Genomic DNA, 8815 nt, shown 5'->3' on the forward strand with positions numbered 1-8815 from the left:
CCAGTTCCTCCACTTCAGTGATTTCTGATCAGATAGACTTCCAGGTGGTTGTTGTCTTCTGGCCTGTTTTTCTCCTGATGGAAACCTTGGTACAGCTTCAGAGACAGCTGCTCAGCTGTGGCGCTGGGTCACATTAAAGTCCTATTATGACCCAAAGTTTTGGGTCATAATAGGACTTTATACTATGTCAGATGATATTATATTTGGGTTCTACACTGCTGCCTAGGGATGTGCAAGGACAGTGGGTGCTCAGTTGGAGTCCACAGCTTTCGTCTTCTGCTGCTTCCTCTTCTTTTGCTTTTAAGGACGTGACAAAGCAGGAACATATTTGTTGCACATGCAGCACATTATGAAATGTGCTGAAAACTTGACTGACATCCAGTTTGAACAGCTGTTCAGCCTTCTGACCTGACTCTGTGGAGTTTCAGCCTTGGCTACCTTGAATTCAACATTTTCAGCATTCTTTCATCCTATTCCTGTGACCAGATCTTCTTTTCCTGCTAAGAACTGGGGCTTAAATTCTGGAGTGGCAAACATTTAATAAAGAAACAACACAAGCATATTGAAAGTGAGTCTTCTGAAATTGTTTGGAATAGCTTGCATTTTTTTCTTCCTCATTAATCTCAATAAATCACAGACTGTTGGTGAAAAGTCTGTCCAATTTATGAGAAGTAGGTTTCTTGTGCCAGCCTTCTTATGAATTTGAATGAATTTTGTATTATTACTTAATTGTACATAAGTTAAAAAATTGAAATTTAAGGACAGTAATATAATTTGAAAAATAAGTATTTTCAATCAACATACTTAACTTTAGAAATCATATTGTTATTGGTATAAATTAGAGCTCTGCTGCAGTGGGAAATACCAAATGTGGGTTGCTTTTCTTCAAGAATTTACCCCTCATTCATTACTTTTACTACCATGTGGGCTCTGTTGCCAATGAGAGGAAAAACTGAAGTAAGAAGTTAAAATAATTTATTTAAAGGGGATCATAGAAATAAGAGTAACTATTGAGGCTGCAATTACTGTGAGATATACAAATAGATCATAATACTAATTTTATATTGTCTTATTTATTATTTTTTATGACTGAGAAGTCAAGAATTTATTTTGACTATTTGCTTTTCCTCTATAAAGCTTCAAAATATGTGTATAATAAGAATTATGAAAAAATTGAGGTGCTCTATATTGAAATATACTCTTTTAAATATAAAAAAAACCATAAAGAGCTGGGAACATTTTAGAAAAAAAACAGAGAAGACAGGAAGTATCTCATTAGAAGAAAAATAAGACAAACAGATTAACTTGGTGTGGACTGTTGTGAGAGCAACAATAGGATGCTGGAACATAAGTACAAAAGTTTGGTGAAATACAGATTATGACATAAAATCCAGACATTCTGGGAAAACTTTGAAATTCTTTCTGTGAAAGATGTTCAGTTTTTAGTTCTATGTAAGTAATTTTAACATATGGGTTTCTTCTTTAGAAAAAGGCTCACTGTTTTAATTTCAGATTTCACTACAGTGAGGGCAACACTACAGGAAAGGAGTACAGAAAAGTGTTCATTTCTTTAAGATTCAACAAGTGCCTGATGTAGCCAGATCTGCATTTACAGGAGCAGCAAATAGTTATCTCTAATGATTTATTTCTTTGTGCAGATGTTCTGGCAAAGGCTATGGTGGTTAAGAAATGAGAATCAGTAAATCCTGAATGCCTACAGGCGCTGAAGACTGAAGAAAAGTACAGAAAAGTACTGCAGTGATCATTTGCATGCAGCCATCATTTGCAATCTGTCATAGGGTTTTTTTTAAAGTTTATTGCTGTTCTCAGGGCCAACCAGCTTGTAATGCTACCCACCTTAGACAAGACCCCCTTTTCACACTGGTGAGGGTCTGTATTCTAGCAGATGTTACTTACTGTGCTCTTTTTGTGTGGTGAAGAGGCTTTTTTCTCTTCCTTATTGCAAATGTAAGTCACAGTAAATATGGCTCGTAGCAACTGAAGATGAGAATTAATCTGTTTAAAAGAAACACAAATCTACTGCTGAAACAATCTAGAAGCAGGCAAGCTACTTGATAATTAAATTGGGCTTCAGGGAAAATGTTTCTAAGAGTACCTTCTTATATCTTTGAGCTTTAATCCTAGAGATGATTTTTCCTGCCTCTCAGTAGTCCATATCTGGTCTAACTCAGACATGCCAAGAACAGCATTTGACTCCCAGTTGCCTGCCCAGATCATTGGCCTGCCTGTCCTAGACCTTGGAGAAATCCTATGCTGTGTATGAGCACATGGATGTAGAATGGAGGGATGGGTTCTGGCTAAATTTCTCTGGAGAAGTTGTGATGTCAGCAGTCCAGTTTTTCCATTCTCTTATTCCTAGGGAAATGCCTTTCAGCCAAAGGAAAAAGGAGGCCACTTGCAAATCTGTATGGCTCAGCAGATGACATTGTGAGCAGCACTTCCACCCTCCTTTGGTGAAACTTGCCAGGGCAGTTTATCCTTGCTCTGCCTCTCCCCACTGGGATTGCCTTATTGCAGAGGTGATGTTTGAGTGCAGCACATGTATTTGCTGTGCTCTGATGTGTGGGAGGAAGATAAACTCTTCATTGCTCCTGATGTCTTAATGAGGAACCAGACAGGACTCTCGAGACTTCAGTTTCCTGAGAACTTTATGAATGTGGAGTGGAATTCTTTGATGGAAGAAGCAACAGATATTTCTTACCTATTTCATCCTCATCATCATCAACATAATGATTTTGCTTTGATTTTTAAAATCTGTTCTCTTGAGATTTCCCTGGAAGTGTGAAGGCCGGTCTTTTGTATAGTGCTGTTGATACAACAAATGTTTCCTTGGTGGAAGAAACAAGACTTAGCTCTAAGCTTCAGAGAGTGCAAAGAGTAACAATTTTTGCTGGCCTCTTGCTCTCAAATGCAGGAGTTGAAAGCATGCTGCTGCAATTTTTACCTTCCAATGGATGTATAAACCTCCTGCAATGCCATGACAGCAAAGGTTATTCAGAACTGCCTTCTGGTGAGGATGTCTCAGCTTCTTGTCACTGCAATAATCCAAATTTGCAAGCAGAGCAACAGTTCTGAACCTCTGTGCTAGGGTGAGTCATGCCCTTGTTCTCTCTTTATTGTACTGGACCTTGCAGTGTTCCCTCAAAACTGTCTTTGCTGAATAGCTGATCAGAAAAAAATAGAGCAGGGGATTATGGTCCCTCTCTCCTCATCTGTATCTTTTCACAAGGGACTTGCTTTGAGAGAAACACTTTAGATTGTTGTCTCAGGAGGGTCTATAGGAGTTTTGCTTTTTTCCCCTTCCTCCCTTCTGTGTTTCATCTTCTGGACTAGCAAAAACCTGTGCATCTTTGGAGGAGAGAAGAACTTCAGGGAAGTTCTTATTTATTCCTGGAGTGTTTCCTTACCCTTTTAGTGCACTAACTCTTCATCCAGTTTTGCAGAGAGCTTAATTTTGCCCGCTTTCATTGCCTGCCACAGCAAAAACACAAAGCCAGCTAGAAGGCAGTAGAATTGAAGCATTGCACTCAACATTTCTGCAAACTCTTCCTTGGCCTTCAAGCATAGCAGCACTAGGAGTTCAACACTACAAGGAATGTGAGGCAGACACACTTCATTAAGCATGCCATTTTGTTTTCTCATTTTAGGCTGTGAGGCCATAGAGGCAGCTGGAGCATGTCTTCCTTTTGCTGAACTTCCTCTTTCTCTCCCGCCCCTCTTCTCCTGAAGGCAGAGAGCACTGGCTCCTGCAACTGCTTGCTCAGAGCTGTCAGCACATATAACCTGCTGCCCTGGGGCTTCCCAGCTGGGCTGACAGCACCTGGCCATGATCCAAGCAGGGCGATGTCTCCAGACCCTTTCTGTCTCCAACACGGGAGCAGTGAACTTTGTTCCAGTTTTTCCTGGCCTTCTCCCAAACAGAGTCAGAAGTCATCTTTTTGAATTGCTTTCACATGAGGGGATGGAGTAGTTCCAAATGCATTTGAAAACAATGTTATAACCAATGGTATTATAAAATATAAATATAATAGATATGAAAAATGCAGTTTCTTGCTGCTAAGCCTGTGAAAAGAGCCCTTTGGTCTTTTCAAAGTGTAACACTTATTCAAAAGGTTAAAGTTATCCATTGTGGCTGAAGCTGACTGTATAGTCTTAAAATTATGTCTTCTGACTATATTTTCATAGACTTGCTTTTTCTAATGCCAATGGTGAATCTGTAGTTTCATCGGCAATTAGAAACATGAGGTCATGGGGACCAAAGTAGGTGGGGAAACCTTATCCAGGATGGAAATGGGTCCATGACCTTTTCTGAAAAATACCTTAGTGGCTATGTGTTGTTGCCCCGAGGCAAAGTGCCACCTTAATATCCATCTTCCCTGGTGAGCCTGTATGTGAGAGAAAATCTGCAGACCAAGAAACTCCTTGTACAAGTTAGACAGTCAATTTAGACAGCTGATTAACCAGTCAAATACCTGACTAGAGCTGACTAATTAGTGGTTAATGGTAAGGTTCTGTCAGATTAAATTGATCTCTAGTAAGCCTAAGGACATTTAAGAGTTTGCAATCACTGTGATAATTTTCCCCCTGCATTATTGCAAGAACTCCAGTTAGAGGTAAGGTGATAATTTAGGACTATTATGTAAGGCAGTCTCCTTGCCACAGGACAGTGCTTCAAGCACTGCTGTAAATTGGGGCAATGTTATTCCTAATGTCTGGTGAAATATGTGATTAAGTAATCATTGATTTTTGGGAGGGAAACTTTGTGCCACTCTCACTAGTTTCATATCACCTGTCAATTCATTGCCCACCGAAGCGCAGATTGTTGCAGGCAGCCAGACGAGCAGAAAACAAGCACAGGGGTTAGAGCTGGTGACCAGCGTGAGAAATGTAAACAGAAGGCTCAGAGCTTATTTTCCAGGTTGTCCACAGCCCTGTCTTGGTGCTTGGTAAAACAGAAATTTTGTTTTGGAGTAGTCTGTGTCACTGCCACATGAACAGGAGCTTGGCTATGCACATTTTGGGTGCTTCTGTGACACAAATAGTCTGAGTCATGTTGCATATATCAAATATTTTGCTCAGAAGCAGGAAGGCATATGTCCACTCTGAATGTCATCTGAGTGATGCCTGGAAGGCATGTCTGGCAGGCTTACGCCCTGATCATTGCAGATTGACATACTCACTGTAGCTTGTAATTGGCAAGAGACAGGATAAGGCCTTGTGGATTTTGATTTTCCCAAGAGGAATATTACTAATGAATTAAGATTGATTTTTGCAATTAGAGTCATTGGAACCTCAGTGTTCTTTTTGTTTTTTTCTTTCTTTTCCCCACGCTTTCAAATTAAATTTCATCTTTATAGATATTTCTATATATTTTAGGAGAGATGATGAGTCAAATAGACTACCTCTACCTATTACTGCAATATTTTTCTGATAAGACACCTGTCACATTTCCACGTTTGTTGCATCAGCTTATTGCTCACATACCTACTTGTTCATTACTATTCTTGAATAAGCAAAGATGAAGTGAGACTAATAAAACTATGCACACACATACCTAATGTTCAGTTGTTCAACCAAAATTTAAAAAGCCCTCAAGAGCTTGATTTGGAGATCTTTTAATTGAAACCACATTTGACATTGTATTCAGTTCAGACTGAAATAAAATCAGGTGGTTCAGATAACTCCTGGAAAAGCTAAAGCAATATAGTTATGGTTTACAAACTGATAATATAAATCCATCCCCTTTTGCCTTTATTGAGTACATCCATTGCAGTGTAGCCTCCATAAAATGAGAGATTCAAGTTTGCTTTACTGTTTCTGAAGCCATCTGAAGTGGGAGAGCATTTACCATATTTAATTTGCTCTCTTTTATTTATTCCACATTTTAATTTTAGCCAATTGAGCATCCATTACAGCAGACTGCAATCCTGTTACAAGTCTTCAACGTGGGTACCTTAATCCGTAGGCTGGAGGGTTTTTCTCTCCTTCTGTTTCCAGAATTTATCTTGTTGCAAGTGGAGAGTTTTGGGAAGAGGGCTAGAATCCCACACACACCTTTCAGGGTGACGTCCCACTTCAAATTCCATTCCAGTCAGGACAAGGATGCCCACAGGTCTTCAGGCTGTAGCACAGCACTGTGAGTGCTGTGAAATGGGCCGAGTCTTCTCCTGCTGCAGCTACTCCAGCTAGGAGTCAGCACCCCTTCCTGATGATGAAGGCTCAGGTGTCGCTTTTGTGTCCCCAGAAGTCTTTCTGTTGGCCAAGCTGCCAGCCCTGAGCACGCCCCTGGGCTGCCATGGTGTGACCACTACCAGCACTCAGAGGGAAAAGTGAGGGCACTGCCCATCATGAGATCCCAGCTGCAGCCTGTGTGAGGGGTCTATTGGGGGACAGGGGGCTGTGGTTCCCAGAGACAGCCCCTGCAGAGTCGTGCTGGGCCATCCAGTAAGGTGGATTGGCTCTATTTGAGTGGCCACATTTGTCCAGCTCTGGCTGTAATTCACCTGACTGTTTGGAAAGGATAGTTTTCCCACAATAAACCTGCACAAAATTGAAAAGAATCACTTCTTTTGCTCTAGTGCAGAGATAAGCAGGTTATGCCCTTCTGCAGTGTTAGTTTTGAAACAGTTGAGTACGCTTGAGTGGATATAAAAAATCCTAATGCCTTTTCATGGAGTAACTAATCTCACTCAGGTTGGGCTTTCTTAGGAGAAACAAACTCAGGTTAAGTATCTAAGAGTTATTTCTGCAGTGACTGTGTGATTTTTAAATTATCTTTCATTACACAGGGAACAATAAATTATATCCTTTAACTGGAATGGGACAGAAGTCAATGCTGCTTTTGAACACTGAGTGCTGACTCAAAACTGCTTGTCCAGTTCAGGAAACTAAACAAATGTCTGAGTTAAAGTCACAGAGAAGGGTTAGCTGAAATCCATTTCAAGTCCTTTGGCACAAAGCACACAGGAGGAAACATTGCCTTGCCAGTTAACTAATGCTTCTCCCCTTGCTCCTGGTGCTGTGTGATTCAGAATGTGTGCAGTTCCTCCCCAAACCCAAGGCACACATGAAATTAAGGAATGACAGGAAAAAGGCCATGTCACAATAATTACTGTGATATGGTCTGTTATTCCCTTTCTTTCTTGCTCTGTATTTGAGGCTCAGTGTTAATTTACTTGTATAACTCAAGGTGTTTCCTCTGCTTGTTTGTACTAGCTATGATTTCTAAACATCCTTGAAATTATTGGCCATAACATCTCTCCTCATCATGATATTACTTCAACTGGAGCTACTTATAGAAAGTGTTTCTTTCTACTTTTGAACAGAAACGGCTGGCAGCCAGAAAAACATGTATTTGTTTGCCTTTCTATTCTTGGTTTGGAATTGCTGGAAGCCAGTAGGTGGGTTTTTAATTTTCTTTTTTAAGATTTTATTTTCAAACCAAGACAAATATAATGCATGAGGAGTGGCACATATCTTAAATAACTGGTTCTAGTAACAGGAAAATGTTCTTGTTAGAAATTCCTCTGAAGTGTGGCTCTATTTCTGGAAATCCCTTCTTGCTTGCTTCAGCAGGGTTTTGTTTCCTCTCCCATTTTCCTCCATGATTCTTTCACAAGCAGAGGGGTGAGTTTTATAGGAACTTTGCTGGCACCAAAACATTGATATGTTTTCATTCATCTTGTACTGCACCAATTCATCATCTGCCCATTCTACCAACCAAAGGAAAATCGCACGGGGAACTGACAAGTGTTTGTGTTAACCAAGTGAAATCTCCTCATCTGCCACCTAAATGGATACCTACTAACCTGGTGTCTTTGGAAAATAGAATCCAGTGTCTGCTGTTGGACTGCACAGATTTTGGTCTCCAGAAAGGAAAATTTCAACTCGTTATAAAATGAGTACTCCAGTATGAGGTCTCATCCCATTCAGGAGAACCAGAAGTTTACTTAATTTTTATTCCCAGAAAATGCTGGGAATTACTTAACCAAAGCAGGAATCCAAGTCCTATAGATTTCTTTCAGACTAAAGACCAAAATGAACCAAAAATTCACTCCCAATTTTATTTATTTATTCTCTCTCTTGCATTTCCTCTGAAAACCCCAAAAACCTCCATTTCCACCCAATTCCAAAACCTATCACAACCAAGCAAAAAGCAACCCTCTGGCTAAATCCATGAGCTTTGTTCTGTTTATTTCATAAAAATAAGCTTGGATACTTTTGAGTTAATGTTACTTACTGCTTGTTGATTTCTAAATCAGTAAAATCAGTTTATATAACACAGGATTGTCTTTGGAAATTTTTTTTAGGGGTTGGGAGAAGTCAGACGGTAGAGTTAGAAAGACAAAATGTTTGAAAGCATTTTTTTACTCTACTGACAAGACTTATGTTATATGAAAATATAATACAGAGCTTAAGAACACAAAATTTTCTCTTTTAACAGCTTTTCCATTGAGCTTTGAAACCATTCATGGAAGCTGATGGCAATATTCTTGTAAGTATACTTGAAGCTATGACAGAGTTATTGATCATCTTAAGAGGTCGCATGTTGAAATTATTGGCATAACATCTCTCCTCATCATGATATTACTTCAATTATATCTTTGTCGTCACAAAGACAATGAACAGCATAAAAGATGCACAACAGCACCAATATCCAAACAGGATCTTTCTAATGGGCCAGCCCAAGAAGAGGGGTTGCCCCAGTTCTGCTATAAGGATAAACTGAAATCTACTGCATGTGCCTGATGCTAGAGGTGCCCTCACTTCCAAATCCTACCCCTCAGTGGGTGAG

This window comes from Melozone crissalis, unplaced genomic scaffold, assembly GCF_028551555.1.
Source record: "Melozone crissalis strain CALT ecotype California unplaced genomic scaffold, PUWL_Pcris_2 ptg000027l_1, whole genome shotgun sequence".
Taxonomy (NCBI): Eukaryota; Metazoa; Chordata; class Aves; order Passeriformes; family Passerellidae; genus Melozone; species Melozone crissalis.